Raw genomic sequence first — 22,377 nt, 5'->3', positions numbered from 1 at the left:
AGGACAACATAAAATCTGGGGCTCTGTGCTTTCTTTCGTTCTGAACAAGTGTTACTGTTTTCTGCACAAAAGCGATTCTGCGAAGCAATGTGAACACTTCTGCTTCCCAGGCACAGAGAAGGTGCTAGCAGGGAATTCTCTGCCTGCTTTTCCCCAGTGCTCTGCAAGCTCTCCAGGACAACATAAAATCTGGGGCTCTGTGCTTTCTTTCGTTCTGAACAAGTGTTACTGTTTTCTGCACAAAAGCGATTCTGTCAAGCAATGTGAACACTTCTGCTTCCCAGGCACAGAGAAGGTGCTAGCAGGGAATTCTCTGCCTGCTTTTCCCCAGTGCTCTGCAAGCTCTCCAGGACAACATAAAATCTGGGGCTCTGTGCTTTCTTTTGTTCTGAACAAGTGTTACTGTTTTCTGCACAAAAGCGATTCTGCGAAGCAATGTGAACACTTCTGTTTCCCAGGCACAGAGAAGGTGCTAGCAGGGAATTCTCTGCCTGCTTTTCCCCAGTGCTCTGCAAGCTCTCCAGGACAACATAAAATCTGGGGCTCTGTGCTTTTTTTCGTCTGAACAAGTGTTACTGTTTTCTGCACAAAAGCGATTCTGCGAATCAATGGGAACACTTCTGCTTCCCAGGCACAGAGAAGGTGCTAGCAGGGAATTCTCTGCCTGCTTTTCCCCAGTGCTCTGCAAGCTCTCCAGGACAACATAAAATCTGGGGCTCTGTGCTTTTTTTCGTCTGAACAAGTGTTACTGTTTTCTGCACAAAAGCGATTCTGCGAAGCAATGTGAACAGGCACAGAGAAGGTGCTAGCAGGGAATTCTCTGCCTGCCTTTCCCCAGTGCTCTGCAAGCTCTCCAGGACAACAGCAAATCTGGGGCTCTGTGCTTTCTTTCGTTCTGAACAAGTGTTACTGTTTTCTGCACAAAAGCGATTCTGCGAAGCAATGGGAACACTTCTGTTTCCCAGGCACAGAGAAGGTGCTAGCAGGGAATTCTCTGCCTGCTTTTCCCCAGTGCTCTGCAAGCTCTCCAGGACAACATAAAATCTGGGGCTCTGTGCTTTCTTTCGTTCTGAACAAGTGTTACTGTTTTCTGCACAAAAGCGATTCTGCGAAGCAATGTGAACACTTCTGCTTCCCAGGCACAGAGAAGGTGCTAGCAGGGAATTCTCTGCCTGCTTTTCCCCAGTGCTCTGCAAGCTCTCCAGGACAACATAAAATCTGGGGCTCTGTGCTTTCTTTCATTCTGAACAAGTGTTACTGTTTTCTGCACAAAAGCGATTCTGCCAAGCAATGTGAACACTTCTGTTTCCCAGGCACAGAGAAGGTGCTAGCAGGGAATTCTCTGCCTGCTTTTCCCCAGTGCTCTGCAAGCTCTCCAGGACAACATAAAATCTGGGGCTCTGTGCTTTCTTTTGTTCTGAACAAGTGTTACTGTTTTCTGCACAAAAGCGATTCTGCGAAGCAATGTGAACACTTCTGCTTCCCAGGCACAGAGAAGGTGCTAGCAGGGAATTCTCTGCCTGCTTTTCCCCAGTGCTCTGCAAGCTCTCCAGGACAACATAAAATCTGGGGCTCTGTGCTTTCTTTCGTTCTGAACAAGTGTTACTGTTTTCTGCACAAAAGCGATTCTGCGAAGCAATGTGAACACTTCTGCTTCCCAGGCACAGAGAAGGTGCTAGCAGGGAATTCTCTGCCTGCTTTTCCCCAGTGCTCTGCAAGCTCTCCAGGACAACATAAAATCTGGGGCTCTGTGCTTTTTTTCGTCTGAACAAGTGTTACTGTTTTCTGCACAAAAGCGATTCTGCGAATCAATGGGAACACTTCTGCTTCCCAGGCACAGAGAAGGTGCTAGCAGGGAATTCTCTGCCTGCTTTTCCCCAGTGCTCTGCAAGCTCTCCAGGACAACATAAAATCTGGGGCTCTGTGCTTTTTTTCGTCTGAACAAGTGTTACTGTTTTCTGCACAAAAGCGATTCTGCGAAGCAATGTGAACAGGCACAGAGAAGGTGCTAGCAGGGAATTCTCTGCCTGCCTTTCCCCAGTGCTCTGCAAGCTCTCCAGGACAACAGCAAATCTGGGGCTCTGTGCTTTCTTTCGTTCTGAACAAGTGTTACTGTTTTCTGCACAAAAGCGATTCTGCGAAGCAATGGGAACACTTCTGTTTCCCAGGCACAGAGAAGGTGCTAGCAGGGAATTCTCTGCCTGCTTTTCCCCAGTGCTCTGCAAGCTCTCCAGGACAACATAAAATCTGGGGCTCTGTGCTTTCTTTCGTTCTGAACAAGTGTTACTGTTTTCTGCACAAAAGCGATTCTGCGAAGCAATGTGAACACTTCTGCTTCCCAGGCACAGAGAAGGTGCTAGCAGGGAATTCTCTGCCTGCTTTTCCCCAGTGCTCTGCAAGCTCTCCAGGACAACATAAAATCTGGGGCTCTGTGCTTTCTTTCATTCTGAACAAGTGTTACTGTTTTCTGCACAAAAGCGATTCTGCCAAGCAATGTGAACACTTCTGTTTCCCAGGCACAGAGAAGGTGCTAGCAGGGAATTCTCTGCCTGCTTTTCCCCAGTGCTCTGCAAGCTCTCCAGGACAACATAAAATCTGGGGCTCTGTGCTTTCTTTCGTTCTGAACAAGTGTTACTGTTTTCTGCACAAAAGCGATTCTGCGAAGCAATGGGAACACTTCTGTTTCCCAGGCACAGAGAAGGTGCTAGCAGGGAATTCTCTGCCTGCTTTTCCCCAGTGCTCTGCAAGCTCTCCAGGACAACATAAAATCTGGGGCTCTGTGCTTTCTTTCGTTCTGAACAAGTGTTACTGTTTTCTGCACAAAAGCGATTCTGCGAAGCAATGTGAAGACTTCTGCTTCCCAGGCACAGAGAAGGTGCTAGCAGGGAATTCTCTGCCTGCTTTTCCCCAGTGCTCTGCAAGCTCTCCAGGACAACATAAAATCTGGGGCTCTGTGCTTTCTTTCGTTCTGAACAAGTGTTACTGTTTTCTGCACAAAAGCGATTCTGTCAAGCAATGTGAACACTTCTGCTTCCCAGGCACAGAGAAGGTGCTAGCAGGGAATTCTCTGCCTGCTTTTCCCCAGTGCTCTGCAAGCTCTCCAGGACAACATAAAATCTGGGGCTCTGTGCTTTCTTTTGTTCTGAACAAGTGTTACTGTTTTCTGCACAAAAGCGATTCTGCGAAGCAATGTGAACACTTCTGCTTCCCAGGCACAGAGAAGGTGCTAGCAGGGAATTCTCTGCCTGCTTTTCCCCAGTGCTCTGCAAGCTCTCCAGGACAACATAAAATCTGGGGCTCTGTGCTTTCTTTCGTTCTGAACAAGTGTTACTGTTTTCTGCACAAAAGCGATTCTGCGAAGCAATGTGAACACTTCTGCTTCCCAGGCACAGAGAAGGTGCTAGCAGGGAATTCTCTGCCTGCTTTTCCCCAGTGCTCTGCAAGCTCTCCAGGACAACATAAAATCTGGGGCTCTGTGCTTTTTTTCGTCTGAACAAGTGTTACTGTTTTCTGCACAAAAGCGATTCTGCGAAGCAATGTGAACAGGCACAAAGAAGGTGCTAGCAGGGAATTCTCTGCCTGCCTTTCCCCAGTGCTCTGCAAGCTCTCCAGGACAACAGCAAATCTGGGGCTCTGTGCTTTCTTTCGTTCTGAACAAGTGTTACTGTTTTCTGCACAAAAGCGATTCTGCGAAGCAATGGGAACACTTCTGCTTCCCAGGCACAGAGAAGGTGCTAGCAGGGAATTCTCTGCCTGCTTTTCCCCAGTGCTCTGCAAGCTCTCCAGGACAACATAAAATCTGGGGCTCTGTGCTTTCTTTCGTCTGAACAAGTGTTACTGTTTTCTGCACAAAAGCGATTCTGCGAAGCAATGTGAACAGGCACAAAGAAGGTGCTAGCAGGGAATTCTCTGCCTGCCTTCCCCCAGTGCTCTGCAAGCTCTCCAGGACAACAGCAAATCTGGGGCTCTGTGCTTTCTTTCGTTCTGAACAAGTGTTACTGTTTTCTGCACAAAAGCGATTCTGCGAAGCAATGGGAACACTTCTGTTTCCCAGGCACAGAGAAGGTGCTAGCAGGGAATTCTCTGCCTGCTTTTCCCCAGTGCTCTGCAAGCTCTCCAGGACAACATAAAATCTGGGGCTCTGTGCTTTTTTTCGTCTGAACAAGTGTTACTGTTTTCTGCACAAAAGCGATTCTGCGAAGCAATGTGAACAGGCACAGAGAAGGTGCTAGCAGGGAATTCTCTGCCTGCCTTTCCCCAGTGCTCTGCAAGCTCTCCAGGACAACAGCAAATCTGGGGCTCTGTGCTTTCTTTCGTTCTGAACAAGTGTTAGTGTTTTCTGCACAAAAGCGATTCTGCGAAGCAATGGGAACACTTCTGTTTCCCAGGCACAGAGAAGGTGCTAGCAGGGAATTCTCTGCCTGCTTTTCCCCAGTGCTCTGCAAGCTCTCCAGGACAACATAAAATCTGGGGCTCTGTGCTTTCTTTCGTTCTGAACAAGTGTTACTGTTTTCTGCACAAAAGCGATTCTGCGAAGCAATGTGAACAGGCACAAAGAAGGTGCTAGCAGGGAATTCTCTGCCTGCCTTTCCCCAGTGCTCTGCAAGCTCTCCAGGACAACATAGAATCTGGGGCTCTGTGCTTTCTTTCGTTCTGAACAAGTGTTACTGTTTTCTGCACAAAAGCGATTCTGCGAAGCAATGTGAACAGGCACAGAGAAGGTGCTAGCAGGGAATTCTCTGCCTGCTTTTCCCCAGTGCTCTGCAAGCTCTCCAGGACAACATAAAATCTGGGGCTCTGTGCTTTCTTTCGTTCTGAACAAGTGTTAGTGTTTTCTGCACAAAAGCGATTCTGCGAAGCAATGTGAACACTTCTGTTTCCCAGGCACAGAGAAGGTGCTAGCAGGGAATTCTCTGCCTGCTTTTCCCCAGTGCTGTGCAAGCTCTCCAGGACAACATATAATCTGGGGCTCTGTGCTTTCTTTCGTTCTGAACAAGTGTTACTGTTTTCTGCACAAAAGCGATTCTGCGAAGCAATGTAAACACTTCTGCTTCCCAGGCACAGAGAAGGTGCTAGCAGGGAATTCTCTGCCTGCTTTTCCCCAGTGCTCTGCAAGCTCTCCAGGACAACATAAAATCTGGGGCTCTGTGCTTTCTTTCGTTCTGAACAAGTGTTACTGTTTTCTGCACAAAAGCGATTCTGCGAAGCAATGTGAACATCCACAAAGAAGGTGCTAGCAGGGAATTCTCTGCCTGCCTTTCCCCAGTGCTCTGCAAGCTCTCCAGGACAACAGCAAATCTGGGGCTCTGTGCTTTCTTTCGTTCTGAACAAGTGTTACTGTTTTCTGCACAAAAGCGATTCTGCGAAGCAATGGGAACACTTCTGCTTCCCAGGCACAGAGAAGGTGCTAGCAGGGAATTCTCTGCCTGCTTTTCCCCAGTGCTCTGCAAGCTCTCCAGGACAACATAAAATCTGGGGCTCTGTGCTTTCTTTCGTCTGAACAAGTGTTACTGTTTTCTGCACAAAAGCGATTCTGCGAAGCAATGTGAACAGGCACAGAGAAGGTGCTAGCAGGGAATTCTCTGCCTGCCTTTCCCCAGTGCTCTGCAAGCTCTCCAGGACAACAGCAAATCTGGGGCTCTGTGCTTTCTTTCGTTCTGAACAAGTGTTACTGTTTTCTGCACAAAAGCGATTCTGCGAAGCAATGGGAACACTTCTGTTTCCCAGGCACAGAGAAGGTGCTAGCAGGGAATTCTCTGCCTGCTTTTCCCCAGTGCTCTGCAAGCTCTCCAGGACAACATAAAATCTGGGGCTCTGTGCTTTCTTTCATTCTGAACAAGTGTTACTGTTTTCTGCACAAAAGCGATTCTGCCAAGCAATGTGAACACTTCTGCTTCCCAGGCACAGAGAAGGTGCTAGCAGGGAATTCTCTGCCTGCTTTTCCCCAGTGCTCTGCAAGCTCTCCAGGACAACATAAAATCTGGGGCTCTGTGCTTTCTTTCGTTCTGAACAAGTGTTACTGTTTTCTGCACAAAAGCGATTCTGCGAAGCAATGTGAACAGGCACAGAGAAGGTGCTAGCAGGGAATTCTCTGCCTGCCTTTCCCCAGTGCTCTGCAAGCTCTCCAGGACAACATAAAATCTGGGGCTCTGTGCTTTCTTTCGTTCTGAACAAGTGTTAGTGTTTTCTGCACAAAAGCGATTCTGCGAAGCAATGGGAACACTTCTGTTTCCCAGGCACAGAGAAGGTGATAGCAGGGAATTCTCTGCCTGCTTTTCCCCAGTGCTCTGCAAGCTCTCCAGGACAACATAAAATCTGGGGCTCTGTGCTTTCTTTCGTTCTGAACAAGTGTTACTGTTTTCTGCACAAAAGCGATTCTGCGAAGCAATGTAAACACTTCTGCTTCCCAGGCACAGAGAAGGTGCTAGCAGGGAATTCTCTGCCTGCTTTTCCCCAGTGCTCTGCAAGCTCTCCAGGACAACATAAAATCTGGGGCTCTGTGCTTTTTTTCGTCTGAACAAGTGTTACTGTTTTCTGCACAAAAGCGATTCTGCGAAGCAATGTGAACAGGCACAGAGAAGGTGCTAGCAGGGAATTCTCTGCCTGCCTTTCCCCAGTGCTCTGCAAGCTCTCCAGGACAACATAAAATCTGGGGCTCTGTGCTTTCTTTCGTTCTGAACAAGTGTTACTGTTTTCTGCACAAAAGCGATTCTGCGAAGCAATGGGAACACTTCTGTTTCCCAGGCACAGAGAAGGTGCTAGCAGGGAATTCTCTGCCTGCTTTTCCCCAGTGCTCTGCAAGCTCTCCAGGACAACATAAAATCTGGGGCTCTGTGCTTTCTTTCGTTCTGAACAAGTGTTACTGTTTTCTGCACAAAAGCGATTCTGCGAAGCAATGTGAACACTTCTGCTTCCCAGGCACAGAGAAGGTGCTAGCAGGGAATTCTCTGCCTGCTTTTCCCCAGTGCTCTGCAAGCTCTCCAGGACAACATAAAATCTGGGGCTCTGTGCTTTCTTTCATTCTGAACAAGTGTTACTGTTTTCTGCACAAAAGCGATTCTGCCAAGCAATGTGAACACTTCTGTTTCCCAGGCACAGAGAAGGTGCTAGCAGGGAATTCTCTGCCTGCTTTTCCCCAGTGCTCTGCAAGCTCTCCAGGACAACATAAAATCTGGGGCTCTGTGCTTTCTTTCGTTCTGAACAAGTGTTACTGTTTTCTGCACAAAAGCGATTCTGCGAAGCAATGGGAACACTTCTGTTTCCCAGGCACAGAGAAGGTGCTAGCAGGGAATTCTCTGCCTGCTTTTCCCCAGTGCTCTGCAAGCTCTCCAGGACAACATAAAATCTGGGGCTCTGTGCTTTCTTTCGTTCTGAACAAGTGTTACTGTTTTCTGCACAAAAGCGATTCTGCGAAGCAATGTGAAGACTTCTGCTTCCCAGGCACAGAGAAGGTGCTAGCAGGGAATTCTCTGCCTGCTTTTCCCCAGTGCTCTGCAAGCTCTCCAGGACAACATAAAATCTGGGGCTCTGTGCTTTCTTTCGTTCTGAACAAGTGTTACTGTTTTCTGCACAAAAGCGATTCTGTCAAGCAATGTGAACACTTCTGCTTCCCAGGCACAGAGAAGGTGCTAGCAGGGAATTCTCTGCCTGCTTTTCCCCAGTGCTCTGCAAGCTCTCCAGGACAACATAAAATCTGGGGCTCTGTGCTTTCTTTTGTTCTGAACAAGTGTTACTGTTTTCTGCACAAAAGCGATTCTGCGAAGCAATGTGAACACTTCTGCTTCCCAGGCACAGAGAAGGTGCTAGCAGGGAATTCTCTGCCTGCTTTTCCCCAGTGCTCTGCAAGCTCTCCAGGACAACATAAAATCTGGGGCTCTGTGCTTTCTTTCGTTCTGAACAAGTGTTACTGTTTTCTGCACAAAAGCGATTCTGCGAAGCAATGTGAACACTTCTGCTTCCCAGGCACAGAGAAGGTGCTAGCAGGGAATTCTCTGCCTGCTTTTCCCCAGTGCTCTGCAAGCTCTCCAGGACAACATAAAATCTGGGGCTCTGTGCTTTTTTTCGTCTGAACAAGTGTTACTGTTTTCTGCACAAAAGCGATTCTGCGAAGCAATGGGAACACTTCTGTTTCCCAGGCACAGAGAAGGTGCTAGCAGGGAATTCTCTGCCTGCCTTTCCCCAGTGCTCTGCAAGCTCTCCAGGACAACATAGAATCTGGGGCTCTGTGCTTTCTTTCGTCTGAACAAGTGTTACTGTTTTCTGCACAAAAGCGATTCTGCGAAGCAATGTGAACAGGCACAGAGAAGGTGCTAGCAGGGAATTCTCTGCCTGCCTTTCCCCAGTGCTCTGCAAGCTCTCCAGGACAACATAAAATCTGGGGCTCTGTGCTTTTTTTCGTCTGAACAAGTGTTACAGTTTTCTGCACAAAAGCGATTCTGCGAAGCAATGTGAAGACTTCTGCTTCCCAGGCACAGAGAAGGTGCTAGCAGGGAATTCTCTGCCTGCTTTTCCCCAGTGCTCTGCAAGCTCTCCAGGACAACATAAAATCTGGGGCTCTGTGCTTTCTTTCATTCTGAACAAGTGTTACTGTTTTCTGCACAAAAGCGATTCTGCCAAGCAATGTGAACACTTCTGCTTCCCAGGCACAGAGAAGGTGCTAGCAGGAAATTCTCTGCCTGCTTTTCCCCAGTGCTCTGCAAGATCTCCAGGACAACATAAAATCTGGGGCTCTGTGCTTTCTTTCGTTCTGAACAATTGTTACTGTTTTCTGCACAAAAGCGATTCTGCGAAGCAATGGGAACACTTCTGCTTCCCAGGCACAGAGAAGGTGCTAGCAGGGAATTCTCTGCCTGCCTTTCCCCAGTGCTCTGCAAGCTCTCCAGGACAACATAAAATCTGGGGCTCTGTGCTTTCTTTCGTTCTGAACAAGTGTTAGTGTTTTCTGCACAAAAGCGATTCTGCGAAGCAATGTGAACACTTCTGTTTCCCAGGCACAGAGAAGGTGCTAGCAGGGAATTCTCTGCCCGCTTTTCCCCAGTGCTCTGCAAGCTCTCCAGGACAACATAAAATCTGGGGCTCTGTGCTTTCTTTCGTTCTGAACAAGTGTTACTGTTTTCTGCACAAAAGCGATTCTGCGAAGCAATGTAAACACTTCTGCTTCCCAGGCACAGAGAAGGTGCTAGCAGGGAATTCTCTGCCTGCTTTTCCCCAGTGCTCTGCAAGCTCTCCAGGACAACATAAAATCTGGGGCTCTGTGCTTTCTTTCATTCTGAACAAGTGTTACTGTTTTCTGCACAAAAGCGATTCTGCCAAGCAATGTGAACACTTCTGTTTCCCAGGCACAGAGAAGGTGCTAGCAGGGAATTCTCTGCCTGCTTTTCCCCAGTGCTCTGCAAGCTCTCCAGGACAACATAAAATCTGGGGCTCTGTGCTTTCTTTCGTTCTGAACAAGTTTTACTGTTTTCTGCACAAAAGCGATTCTGCGAAGCAATGGGAACACTACTGTTTCCCAGGCACAGAGAAGGTGCTAGCAGGGAATTCTCTGCCTGCTTTTCCCCAGTGCTCTGCAAGCTCTCCAGGACAACATAAAATCTGGGGCTCTGTGCTTTCTTTCGTTCTGAACAAGTGTTACTGTTTTCTGCACAAAAGCGATTCTGCGAAGCAATGTGAACACTTCTGGTTCCCAGGCACAGAGAAGGTGCTAGCAGGGAATTCTCTGCCTGCTTTTCCCCAGTGCTCTGCAAGCTCTCCAGGACAACATAAAATCTGGGGCTCTGTGCTTTCTTTCGTTCTGAACAAGTGTTACTGTTTTCTGCACAAAAGCGATTCTGTCAAGCAATGTGAACACTTCTGCTTCCCAGGCACAGAGAAGGTGCTAGCAGGGAATTCTCTGCCTGCTTTTCCCCAGTGCTCTGCAAGCTCTCCAGGACAACATAAAGTCTGGGGCTCTGTGCTTTCTTTTGTTCTGAACAAGTGTTACTGTTTTCTGCACAAAAGCGATTCTGCGAAGCAATGTGAACACTTCTGCTTCCCAGGCACAGAGAAGGTGCTAGCAGGGAATTCTCTGCCTGCTTTTCCCCAGTGCTCTGCAAGCTCTCCAGGACAACATAAAATCTGGGGCTCTGTGCTTTCTTTCGTTCTGAACAAGTGTTACTGTTTTCTGCACAAAAGCGATTCTGCGAAGCAATGTGAACACTTCTGCTTCCCAGGCACAGAGAAGGTGCTAGCAGGGAATTCTCTGCCTGCTTTTCCCCAGTGCTCTGCAAGCTCTCCAGGACAACATAAAATCTGGGGCTCTGTGCTTTTTTTCGTCTGAACAAGTGTTACTGTTTTCTGCACAAAAGCGATTCTGCGAAGCAATGGGAACACTTCTGTTTCCCAGGCACAGAGAAGGTGCTAGCAGGGAATTCTCTGCCTGCCTTTCCCCAGTGCTCTGCAAGCTCTCCAGGACAACATAGAATCTGGGGCTCTGTGCTTTCTTTCGTCTGAACAAGTGTTACTGTTTTCTGCACAAAAGCGATTCTGCGAAGCAATGTGAACAGGCACAGAGAAGGTGCTAGCAGGGAATTCTCTGCCTGCCTTTCCCCAGTGCTCTGCAAGCTCTCCAGGACAACATAAAATCTGGGGCTCTGTGCTTTTTTTCGTCTGAACAAGTGTTACAGTTTTCTGCACAAAAGCGATTCTGCGAAGCAATGTCAAGACTTCTGCTTCCCAGGCACAGAGAAGGTGCTAGCAGGGAATTCTCTGCCTGCTTTTCCCCAGTGCTCTGCAAGCTCTCCAGGACAACATAAAATCTGGGGCTCTGTGCTTTCTTTTGTTCTGAACAAGTGTTACTGTTTTCTGCACAAAAGCGATTCTGCGAAGCAATGTGAACACTTCTGCTTCCCAGGCACAGAGAAGGTGCTAGCAGGGAATTCTCTGCCTGCTTTTCCCCAGTGCTCTGCAAGCTCTCCAGGACAACATAAAATCTGGGGCTCTGTGCTTTCTTTCGTTCTGAACAAGTGTTACTGTTTTCTGCACAAAAGCGATTCTGCGAAGCAATGGGAACACTTCTGCTTCCCAGGCACAGAGAAGGTGCTAGCAGGGAATTCTCTGCCTGCTTTTCCCCAGTGCTCTGCAAGCTCTCCAGGACAACATAAAATCTGGGGCTCTGTGCTTTTTTTCGTCTGAACAAGTGTTACTGTTTTCTGCACAAAAGCGATTCTGCGAAGCAATGGGAACACTTCTGTTTCCCAGGCACAGAGAAGGTGCTAGCAGGGAATTCTCTGCCTGCCTTTCCCCAGTGCTCTGCAAGCTCTCCAGGACAACATAGAATCTGGGGCTCTGTGCTTTCTTTCGTCTGAACAAGTGTTACTGTTTTCTGCACAAAAGCGATTCTGCGAAGCAATGTGAACAGGCACAGAGAAGGTGCTAGCAGGGAATTCTCTGCCTGCCTTTCCCCAGTGCTCTGCAAGCTCTCCAGGACAACATAAAATCTGGGGCTCTGTGCTTTTTTTCGTCTGAACAAGTGTTACAGTTTTCTGCACAAAAGCGATTCTGCGAAGCAATGTGAAGACTTCTGCTTCCCAGGCACAGAGAAGGTGCTAGCAGGTAATTCTCTGCCTGCTTTTCCCCAGTGCTCTGCAAGCTCTCCAGGACAACATAAAATCTGGGGCTCTGTGCTTTCTTTCATTCTGAACAAGTGTTACTGTTTTCTGCACAAAAGCGATTCTGCCAAGCAATGTGAACACTTCTGCTTCCCAGGCACAGAGAAGGTGCTAGCAGGAAATTCTCTGCCTGCTTTTCCCCAGTGCTCTGCAAGATCTCCAGGACAACATAAAATCTGGGGCTCTGTGCTTTCTTTCGTTCTGAACAATTGTTACTGTTTTCTGCACAAAAGCGATTCTGCGAAGCAATGGGAACACTTCTGCTTCCCAGGCACAGAGAAGGTGCTAGCAGGGAATTCTCTGCCTGCCTTTCCCCAGTGCTCTGCAAGCTCTCCAGGACAACATAAAATCTGGGGCTCTGTGCTTTCTTTCGTTCTGAACAAGTGTTAGTGTTTTCTGCACAAAAGCGATTCTGCGAAGCAATGTGAACACTTCTGTTTCCCAGGCACAGAGAAGGTGCTAGCAGGGAATTCTCTGCCCGCTTTTCCCCAGTGCTCTGCAAGCTCTCCAGGACAACATAAAATCTGGGGCTCTGTGCTTTCTTTCGTTCTGAACAAGTGTTACTGTTTTCTGCACAAAAGCGATTCTGCGAAGCAATGTAAACACTTCTGCTTCCCAGGCACAGAGAAGGTGCTAGCAGGGAATTCTCTGCCTGCTTTTCCCCAGTGCTCTGCAAGCTCTCCAGGACAACATAAAATCTGGGGCTCTGTGCTTTCTTTCATTCTGAACAAGTGTTACTGTTTTCTGCACAAAAGCGATTCTGCCAAGCAATGTGAACACTTCTGTTTCCCAGGCACAGAGAAGGTGCTAGCAGGGAATTCTCTGCCTGCTTTTCCCCAGTGCTCTGCAAGCTCTCCAGGACAACATAAAATCTGGGGCTCTGTGCTTTCTTTCGTTCTGAACAAGTTTTACTGTTTTCTGCACAAAAGCGATTCTGCGAAGCAATGGGAACACTACTGTTTCCCAGGCACAGAGAAGGTGCTAGCAGGGAATTCTCTGCCTGCTTTTCCCCAGTGCTCTGCAAGCTCTCCAGGACAACATAAAATCTGGGGCTCTGTGCTTTCTTTCGTTCTGAACAAGTGTTACTGTTTTCTGCACAAAAGCGATTCTGCGAAGCAATGTGAACACTTCTGGTTCCCAGGCACAGAGAAGGTGCTAGCAGGGAATTCTCTGCCTGCTTTTCCCCAGTGCTCTGCAAGCTCTCCAGGACAACATAAAATCTGGGGCTCTGTGCTTTCTTTCGTTCTGAACAAGTGTTACTGTTTTCTGCACAAAAGCGATTCTGTCAAGCAATGTGAACACTTCTGCTTCCCAGGCACAGAGAAGGTGCTAGCAGGGAATTCTCTGCCTGCTTTTCCCCAGTGCTCTGCAAGCTCTCCAGGACAACATAAAGTCTGGGGCTCTGTGCTTTCTTTTGTTCTGAACAAGTGTTACTGTTTTCTGCACAAAAGCGATTCTGCGAAGCAATGTGAACACTTCTGCTTCCCAGGCACAGAGAAGGTGCTAGCAGGGAATTCTCTGCCTGCTTTTCCCCAGTGCTCTGCAAGCTCTCCAGGACAACATAAAATCTGGGGCTCTGTGCTTTCTTTCGTTCTGAACAAGTGTTACTGTTTTCTGCACAAAAGCGATTCTGCGAAGCAATGTGAACACTTCTGCTTCCCAGGCACAGAGAAGGTGCTAGCAGGGAATTCTCTGCCTGCTTTTCCCCAGTGCTCTGCAAGCTCTCCAGGACAACATAAAATCTGGGGCTCTGTGCTTTTTTTCGTCTGAACAAGTGTTACTGTTTTCTGCACAAAAGCGATTCTGCGAAGCAATGGGAACACTTCTGTTTCCCAGGCACAGAGAAGGTGCTAGCAGGGAATTCTCTGCCTGCCTTTCCCCAGTGCTCTGCAAGCTCTCCAGGACAACATAGAATCTGGGGCTCTGTGCTTTCTTTCGTCTGAACAAGTGTTACTGTTTTCTGCACAAAAGCGATTCTGCGAAGCAATGTGAACAGGCACAGAGAAGGTGCTAGCAGGGAATTCTCTGCCTGCCTTTCCCCAGTGCTCTGCAAGCTCTCCAGGACAACATAAAATCTGGGGCTCTGTGCTTTTTTTCGTCTGAACAAGTGTTACAGTTTTCTGCACAAAAGCGATTCTGCGAAGCAATGTCAAGACTTCTGCTTCCCAGGCACAGAGAAGGTGCTAGCAGGGAATTCTCTGCCTGCTTTTCCCCAGTGCTCTGCAAGCTCTCCAGGACAACATAAAATCTGGGGCTCTGTGCTTTCTTTCATTCTGAACAAGTGTTACTGTTTTCTGCACAAAAGCGATTCTGCCAAGCAATGTGAACACTTCTGCTTCCCAGGCACAGAGAAGGTGCTAGCAGGAAATTCTCTGCCTGCTTTTCCCCAGTGCTCTGCAAGATCTCCAGGACAACATAAAATCTGGGGCTCTGTGCTTTCTTTCGTTCTGAACAATTGTTACTGTTTTCTGCACAAAAGCGATTCTGCGAAGCAATGGGAACACTTCTGCTTCCCAGGCACAGAGAAGGTGCTAGCAGGGAATTCTCTGCCTGCCTTTCCCCAGTGCTCTGCAAGCTCTCCAGGACAACATAAAATCTGGGGCTCTGTGCTTTCTTTCGTTCTGAACAAGTGTTAGTGTTTTCTGCACAAAAGCGATTCTGCGAAGCAATGTGAACACTTCTGTTTCCCAGGCACAGAGAAGGTGCTAGCAGGGAATTCTCTGCCCGCTATTCCCCAGTGCTCTGCAAGCTCTCCAGGACAACATAAAATCTGGGGCTCTGTGCTTTCTTTCGTTCTGAACAAGTGTTACTGTTTTCTGCACAAAAGCGATTCTGCGAAGCAATGTAAACACTTCTGCTTCCCAGGCACAGAGAAGGTGCTAGCAGGGAATTCTCTGCCTGCTTTTCCCCAGTGCTCTGCAAGCTCTCCAGGACAACATAAAATCTGGGGCTCTGTGCTTTTTTTCGTCTGAACAAGTGTTACTGTTTTCTGCACAAAAGCGATTCTGCGAAGCAATGTGAACAGGCACAGAGAAGGTGCTAGCAGGGAATTCTCTGCCTGCCTTTCCCCAGTGCTCTGCAAGCTCTCCAGGACAACAGCAAATCTGGGGCTCTGTGCTTTCTTTCGTTCTGAACAAGTGTTACTGTTTTCTGCACAAAAGCGATTCTGCGAAGCAATGGGAACACTTCTGTTTCCCAGGCACAGAGAAGGTGCTAGCAGGGAATTCTCTGCCTGCTTTTCCCCAGTGCTCTGCAAGCTCTCCAGGACAACATAAAATCTGGGGCTCTGTGCTTTCTTTTGTTCTGAACAAGTGTTACTGTTTTCTGCACAAAAGCGATTCTGCGAAGCAATGTGAACACTTCTGCTTCCCAGGCACAGAGAAGGTGCTAGCAGGGAATTCTCTGCCTGCTTTTCCCCAGTGCCCTGCAAGCTCTCCATGACAACATAAAATCTGGGGCTCTGTGCTTTCTTTCGTTCTGAACAAGTGTTACTGTTTTCTGCACAAAAGCGATTCTGCGAAGCAATGTGAACAGGCACAAAGAAGGTGCTAGCAGGGAATTCTCTGCCTGCCTTTCCCCAGTGCTCTGCAAGCTCTCCAGGACAACAGCAAATCTGGGGCTCTGTGCTTTCTTTCGTTCTGAACAAGTGTTACTGTTTTCTGCACAAAAGCGATTCTGTGAAGCAATGGGAACACTTCTGTTTCCCAGGCACAGAGAAGGTGCTAGCAGGGAATTCTCTGCCTGCTTTTCCCCAGTGCTCTGCAAGCTCTCCAGGACAACATAAAATCTGGGGCTCTGTGCTTTTTTTCGTCTGAACAAGTGTTACTGTTTTCTGCACAAAAGCGATTCTGCGAAGCAATGGGAACACTTCTGTTTCCCAGGCACAGAGAAGGTGCTAGCAGGGAATTCTCTGCCTGCCTTTCCCCAGTGCTCTGCAAGCTCTCCAGGACAACATAGAATCTGGGGCTCTGTGCTTTCTTTCGTCTGAACAAGTGTTACTGTTTTCTGCACAAAAGCGATTCTGCGAAGCAATGTGAACAGGCACAGAGAAGGTGCTAGCAGGGAATTCTCTGCCTGCCTTTCCCCAGTGCTCTGCAAGCTCTCCAGGACAACATAAAATCTGGGGCTCTGTGCTTTCTTTCGTTCTGAACAAGTGTTAGTGTTTTCTGCACAAAAGCGATTCTGCGAAGCAATGTGAACACTTCTGTTTCCCAGGCACAGAGAAGGTGCTAGCAGGGAATTCTCTGCCTGCTTTTCCCCAGTGCTCTGCAAGCTCTCCAGCACAACATAAAATCTGGGGCTCTGTGCTTTCTTTCGTTCTGAACAAGTGTTACTGTTTTCTGCACAAAAGCGATTCTGCGAAGCAATGTGAACAGGCACAGAGAAGGTGCTAGCAGGGAATTCTCTGCCTGCCTTTCCCCAGTGCTCTGCAAGCTCTCCAGGACAACATAAAATCTGGGGCTCTGTGCTTTCTTTCGTTCTGAACAAGTGTTACTGTTTTCTGCACAAAAGCGATTCTGCGAAGCAATGTGAACACTTCTGCTTCCCAGGCACAGAGAAGGTGCTAGCAGGGAATTCTCTGCCTGCCTTTCCCCAGTGCTCTGCAAGCTCTCCAGGACAACATAAAATCTGGGGCTCTGTGCTTTCTTTCGTTCTGAACAAGTGTTACTGTTTTCTGCACAAAAGCGATTCTTGCGAAGCAATGTGAACAGGCACAGAGAAGGTGCTAGCAGGGAATTCTCTGCCTGCTTTTCCCCAGTGCTCTGCAAGCTCTCCAGGACAACATAAAATCTGGGGCTCTGTGCTTTCTTTCGTTCTGAACAAGTGTTAGTGTTTTCTGCACAAAAGCGATTCTGCGAAGCAATGTGAACACTTCTGCTTCCCAGGCACAGAGAAGGTGCTAGCAGGGAATTCTCTGCCTGCCTTTCCCCAGTGCTCTGCAAGCTCTCCAGGACAACATAAAATCTGGGGCTCTGTGCTTTCTTTCGTTCTGAACAAGTGTTACTGTTTTCTGCACAAAAGCGATTCTTGCGAAGCAATGTGAACAGGCACAGAGAAGGTGCTAGCAGGGAATTCTCTGCCTGCTTTTCCCCAGTGCTCTGCAAGCTCTCCAGGACAACATAAAATCTGGGGCTCTGTGCTTTCTTTCGTTCTGAACAAGTGTTACTGTTTTCTGCACAAAAGCGATTCTGCGAAGCAATGGGAACACTTCTGTTTCCCAGGCACAGAGAAGGTGCTAGCAGGGAATTCTCTGCCTGCCTTTCCCCAGTGCTCTGCAAGCTCTCCAGGACAACATAGAATCTGGGGCTCTGTGCTTTCTTTCGTCTGAACAAGTGTTACTGTTTTCTGCACAAAAGCGATTCTGCGAAGCAATGTGAACAGGCACAGAGAAGGTGCTAGCAGGGAATTCTCTGCCTGCCTTTCCCCAGTGCTCTGCAAGCTCTCCAGGACAACATAAAATCTGGGGCTCTGTGCTTTTTTTCGTCTGAACAAGTGTTACTGTTTTCTGCACAAAAGCGATTCTGCGAAGCAATGTGAACAGGCACAAAGAAGGTGCTAGCAGGGAATTCTCTGCCTGCCTTTCCACAGTGCTCTGCAAGCTCTCCAGGACAACAGCAAATCTGGGGCTCTGTGCTTTCTTTCGTTCTGAACAAGTGTTACTGTTTTCTGCACAAAAGCGATTCTGCGAAGCAATGGGAACACTTCTGTTTCCCAGGCACAGAGAAGGTGCTAGCAGGGAATTCTCTGCCTGCTTTTCCCCAGTGCTCTGCAAGCTCTCCAGGACAACATAAAATCTGGGGCTCTGTGCTTTCTTTCGTTCTGAACAAGTGTTACTGTTTTCTGCACAAAAGCGATTCTGCGAAGCAATGTGAAGACTTCTGCTTCCCAGGCACAGAGAAGGTGCTAGCAGGGAATTCTCTGCCTGCTTTTCCCCAGTGCTCTGCAAGCTCTCCAGGACAACATAAAATCTGGGGCTCTGTGCTTTCTTTCGTTCTGAACAAGTGTTACTGTTTTCTGCACAAAAGCGATTCTGCCAAGCAATGTGAACACTTCTGCTTCCCAGGCACAGAGAAGGTGCTAGCAGGAAATTCTCTGCCTGCTTTTCCCCAGTGCTCTGCAAGCTCTCCAGGACAACATAAAATCTGGGGCTCTGTGCTTTCTTTCGTTCTGAACAAGTGTTACTGTTTTCTGCAAAAAAGCGATTCTGCGAAGCAATGTGAACACTTCTGCTTCCCAGGCACAGAGAAGGTGCTAGCAGGGAATTCTCTGCCTGCTTTTCCCCAGTGCTCTGCAAGCTCTCCAGGACAACATAAAATCTGGGGCTCTGTGCTTTCTTTTGTTCTGAACAAGTGTTACTGTTTTCTGCACAAAAGCGATTCTGCGAAGCAATGTGAACACTTCTGCTTCCCAGGCACAGAGAAGGTGCTAGCAGGGAATTCTCTGCCTGCTTTTCCCCAGTGCTCTGCAAGCTCTCCAGGACAACATAAAATCTGGGGCTCTGTGCTTTTTTTCGTCTGAACAAGTGTTACTGTTTTCTGCACAAAAGCGATTCTGCGAAGCAATGGGAACACTTCTGTTTCCCAGGCACAGAGAAGGTGCTAGCAGGGAATTCTCTGCCTGCCTTTCCCCAGTGCTCTGCAAGCTCTCCAGGACAACATAGAATCTGGGGCTCTGTGCTTTCTTTCGTCTGAACAAGTGTTACTGTTTTCTGCACAAAAGCGATTCTGCGAAGCAATGTGAACAGGCACAGAGAAGGTGCTAGCAGGGAATTCTCTGCCTGCCTTTCCCCAGTGCTCTGCAAGCTCTCCAGGACAACATAAAATCTGGGGCTCTGTGCTTTCTTTCGTTCTGAACAAGTGTTACTGTTTTCTGCACAAAAGCGATTCTGCGAAGCAATGTGAACACTTCTGCTTCCCAGGCACAGAGAAGGTGCTAGCAGGGAATTCTCTGCCTGCTTTTCCCCAGTGCTCTGCAAGCTCTCCAGGACAACATAAAATCTGGGGCTCTGTGCTTTCTTTCGTTCTGAACAAGTGTTACTGTTTTCTGCACAAAAGCGATTCTGCGAAGCAATGTGAACACTTCTGCTTCCCAGGCACAGAGAAGGTGCTAGCAGGGAATTCTCTGCCTGCCTTTCCCCAGTGCTCTGCAAGCTCTCCAGGACAACATAAAATCTGGGGCTCTGTGCTTTCTTTCGTTCTGAACAAGTGTTACTGTTTTCTGCACAAAAGCGATTCTTGCGAAGCAATGTGAACAGGCACAGAGAAAGTGCTAGCAGGGAATTCTCTGCCTGCCTTTCCCCAGTGCTCTGCAAGCTCTCCAGGACAACATAAAATCTGGGGCTCTGTGCTTTCTTTCGTTCTGAACAAGTGTTACTGTTTTCTGCACAAAAGCGATTCTGCCAAGCAATGTGAACACTTCTGCTTCCCAGGCACAGAGAAGGTGCTAGCAGGGAATTCTCTGCCTGCTTTTCCCCAGTGCTCTGCAAACTCTCCAGGACAACATAAAATCTGGGGCTCTGTGCTTTCTTTCGTTCTGAACAAGTGTTACTGTTTTCTGCACAAAAGCGATTCTGCGAAGCAATGTGAACACTTCTGCTTCCCAGGCACAGAGAAGGTGCTAGCAGGGAATTCTCTGCCTGCTTTTCCCCAGTGCTCTGCAAGCTCTCCAGGACAACATAAAATCTGGGGCTCTGTGCTTTTTTTCGTCTGAACAAGTGTTACTGTTTTCTGCACAAAAGCGATTCTGCGAAGCAATGTGAACAGGCACAAAGAAGGTGCTAGCAGGGAATTCTCTGCCTGCCTTTCCCCAGTGCTCTGCAAGCTCTCCAGGACAACATAAAATCTGGGGCTCTGTGCTTTCTTTCGTTCTGAACAAGTGTTACTGTTTTCTGCACAAAAGCGATTCTGCGAAGCAATGGGAACACTTCTGTTTCCCAGGCACAGAGAAGGTGCTAGCAGGGAATTCTCTGCCTGCTTTTCCCCAGTGCTCTGCAAGCTCTCCAGGACAACATAAAATCTGGGGCTCTGTGCTTTCTTTCGTTCTGAACAAGTGTTAGTGTTTTCTGCACAAAAGCGATTCTGCGAAGCAATGTGAAGACTTCTGCTTCCCAGGCACAGAGAAGGTGCTAGCAGGGAATTCTCTGCCTGCTTTTCCCCAGTGCTCTGCAAGCTCTCCAGGACAACATAAAATCTGGGGCTCTGTGCTTTCTTTCGTTCTGAACAAGTGTTACTGTTTTCTGCACAAAAGCGATTCTGCGAAGCAATGTGAACACTTCTGCTTCCCAGGCACAGAGAAGGTGCTAGCAGGGAATTCTCTGCCTGCCTTTCCCCAGTGCTCTGCAAGCTCTCCAGGACAATATAAAATCTGGGGCTCTGTGCTTTCTTTCGTTCTGAACAAGTGTTACTGTTTTCTGCACAAAAGCGATTCTGCGAAGCAATGTAAACACTTCTGCTTCCCAGGCACAGAGAAGGTGCTAGCAGGGAATTCTCTGCCTGCTTTTCCCCAGTGCTCTGCAAGCTCTCCAGGACAACATAAAATCTGGGGCTCTGTGCTTTCTTTCGTCTGAACAAGTGTTACTGTTTTCTGCACAAAAGCGATTCTGCGAAGCAATGTGAACAGGCACAAAGAAGGTGCTAGCAGGGAATTCTCTGCCTGCCTTTCCCCAGTGCTCTGCAAGCTCTCCAGGACAACATAAAATCTGGGGCTCTGTGCTTTCTTTCGTTCTGAACAAGTGTTACTGTTTTCTGCACAAAAGCGATTCTGCGAAGCAATGGGAACACTTCTGCTTCCCAGGCACAGAGAAGGTGCTAGCAGGGAATTCTCTGCCTGCCTTTCCCCAGTGCTCTGCAAGCTCTCCAGGACAACATAGAATCTGGGGCTCTGTGCTTTCTTTCGTCTGAACAAGTGTTACTGTTTTCTGCACAAAAGCGATTCTGCGAAGCAATGTGAACAGGCACAGAGAAGGTGCTAGCAGGGAATTCTCTGCCTGCCTTTCCCCAGTGCTCTGCAAGCTCTCCAGGACAACATAAAATCTGGGGCTCTGTGCTTTCTTTCGTTCTGAACAAGTGTTAGTGTTTTCTGCACAAAAGCGATTCTGCGAAGCAATGTGAACACTTCTGCTTCCCAGGCACAGAGAAGGTGCTAGCAGGGAATTCTCTGCCTGCCTTTCCCCAGTGCTCTGCAAGCTCTCCAGGACAACATAAAATCTGGGGCTCTGTGCTTTCTTTCGTTCTGAACAAGTGTTACTGTTTTCTGCACAAAAGCGATTCTTGCGAAGCAATGTGAACAGGCACAGAGAAGGTGCTAGCAGGGAATTCTCTGCCTGCTTTTCCCCAGTGCTCTGCAAGCTCTCCAGGACAACATAAAATCTGGGGCTCTGTGCTTTCTTTCGTTCTGAACAAGTGTTACTGTTTTCTGCACAAAAGCGATTCTGCGAAGCAATGGGAACACTTCTGTTTCCCAGGCACAGAGAAGGTGCTAGCAGGGAATTCTCTGCCTGCCTTTCCCCAGTGCTCTGCAAGCTCTCCAGGACAACATAGAATCTGGGGCTCTGTGCTTTCTTTCGTCTGAACAAGTGTTACTGTTTTCTGCACAAAAGCGATTCTGCGAAGCAATGTGAACAGGCACAGAGAAGGTGCTAGCAGGGAATTCTCTGCCTGCCTTTCCCCAGTGCTCTGCAAGCTCTCCAGGACAACATAAAATCTGGGGCTCTGTGCTTTTTTTCGTCTGAACAAGTGTTACTGTTTTCTGCACAAAAGCGATTCTGCGAAGCAATGTGAACAGGCACAAAGAAGGTGCTAGCAGGGAATTCTCTGCCTGCCTTTCCACAGTGCTCTGCAAGCTCTCCAGGACAACAGCAAATCTGGGGCTCTGTGCTTTCTTTCGTTCTGAACAAGTGTTACTGTTTTCTGCACAAAAGCGATTCTGCGAAGCAATGGGAACACTTCTGTTTCCCAGGCACAGAGAAGGTGCTAGCAGGGAATTCTCTGCCTGCTTTTCCCCAGTGCTCTGCAAGCTCTCCAGGACAACATAAAATCTGGGGCTCTGTGCTTTCTTTCGTTCTGAACAAGTGTTACTGTTTTCTGCACAAAAGCGATTCTGCGAAGCAATGTGAAGACTTCTGCTTCCCAGGCACAGAGAAGGTGCTAGCAGGGAATTCTCTGCCTGCTTTTCCCCAGTGCTCTGCAAGCTCTCCAGGACAACATAAAATCTGGGGCTCTGTGCTTTCTTTCGTTCTGAACAAGTGTTACTGTTTTCTGCACAAAAGCGATTCTGCCAAGCAATGTGAACACTTCTGCTTCCCAGGCACAGAGAAGGTGCTAGCAGGAAATTCTCTGCCTGCTTTTCCCCAGTGCTCTGCAAGCTCTCCAGGACAACATAAAATCTGGGGCTCTGTGCTTTCTTTCGTTCTGAACAAGTGTTACTGTTTTCTGCAAAAAAGCGATTCTGCGAAGCAATGTGAACACTTCTGCTTCCCAGGCACAGAGAAGGTGCTAGCAGGGAATTCTCTGCCTGCTTTTCCCCAGTGCTCTGCAAGCTCTCCAGGACAACATAAAATCTGGGGCTCTGTGCTTTCTTTTGTTCTGAACAAGTGTTACTGTTTTCTGCACAAAAGCGATTCTGCGAAGCAATGTGAACACTTCTGCTTCCCAGGCACAGAGAAGGTGCTAGCAGGGAATTCTCTGCCTGCTTTTCCCCAGTGCTCTGCAAGCTCTCCAGGACAACATAAAAT

This window comes from Strix uralensis, chromosome 24, assembly GCF_047716275.1.
Source record: "Strix uralensis isolate ZFMK-TIS-50842 chromosome 24, bStrUra1, whole genome shotgun sequence".
NCBI lineage: Eukaryota > Metazoa > Chordata > Aves > Strigiformes > Strigidae > Strix > Strix uralensis.
The sequence above is the reverse complement of the archived record's forward strand: the minus strand, read 5'-3'. Positions refer to the sequence as shown.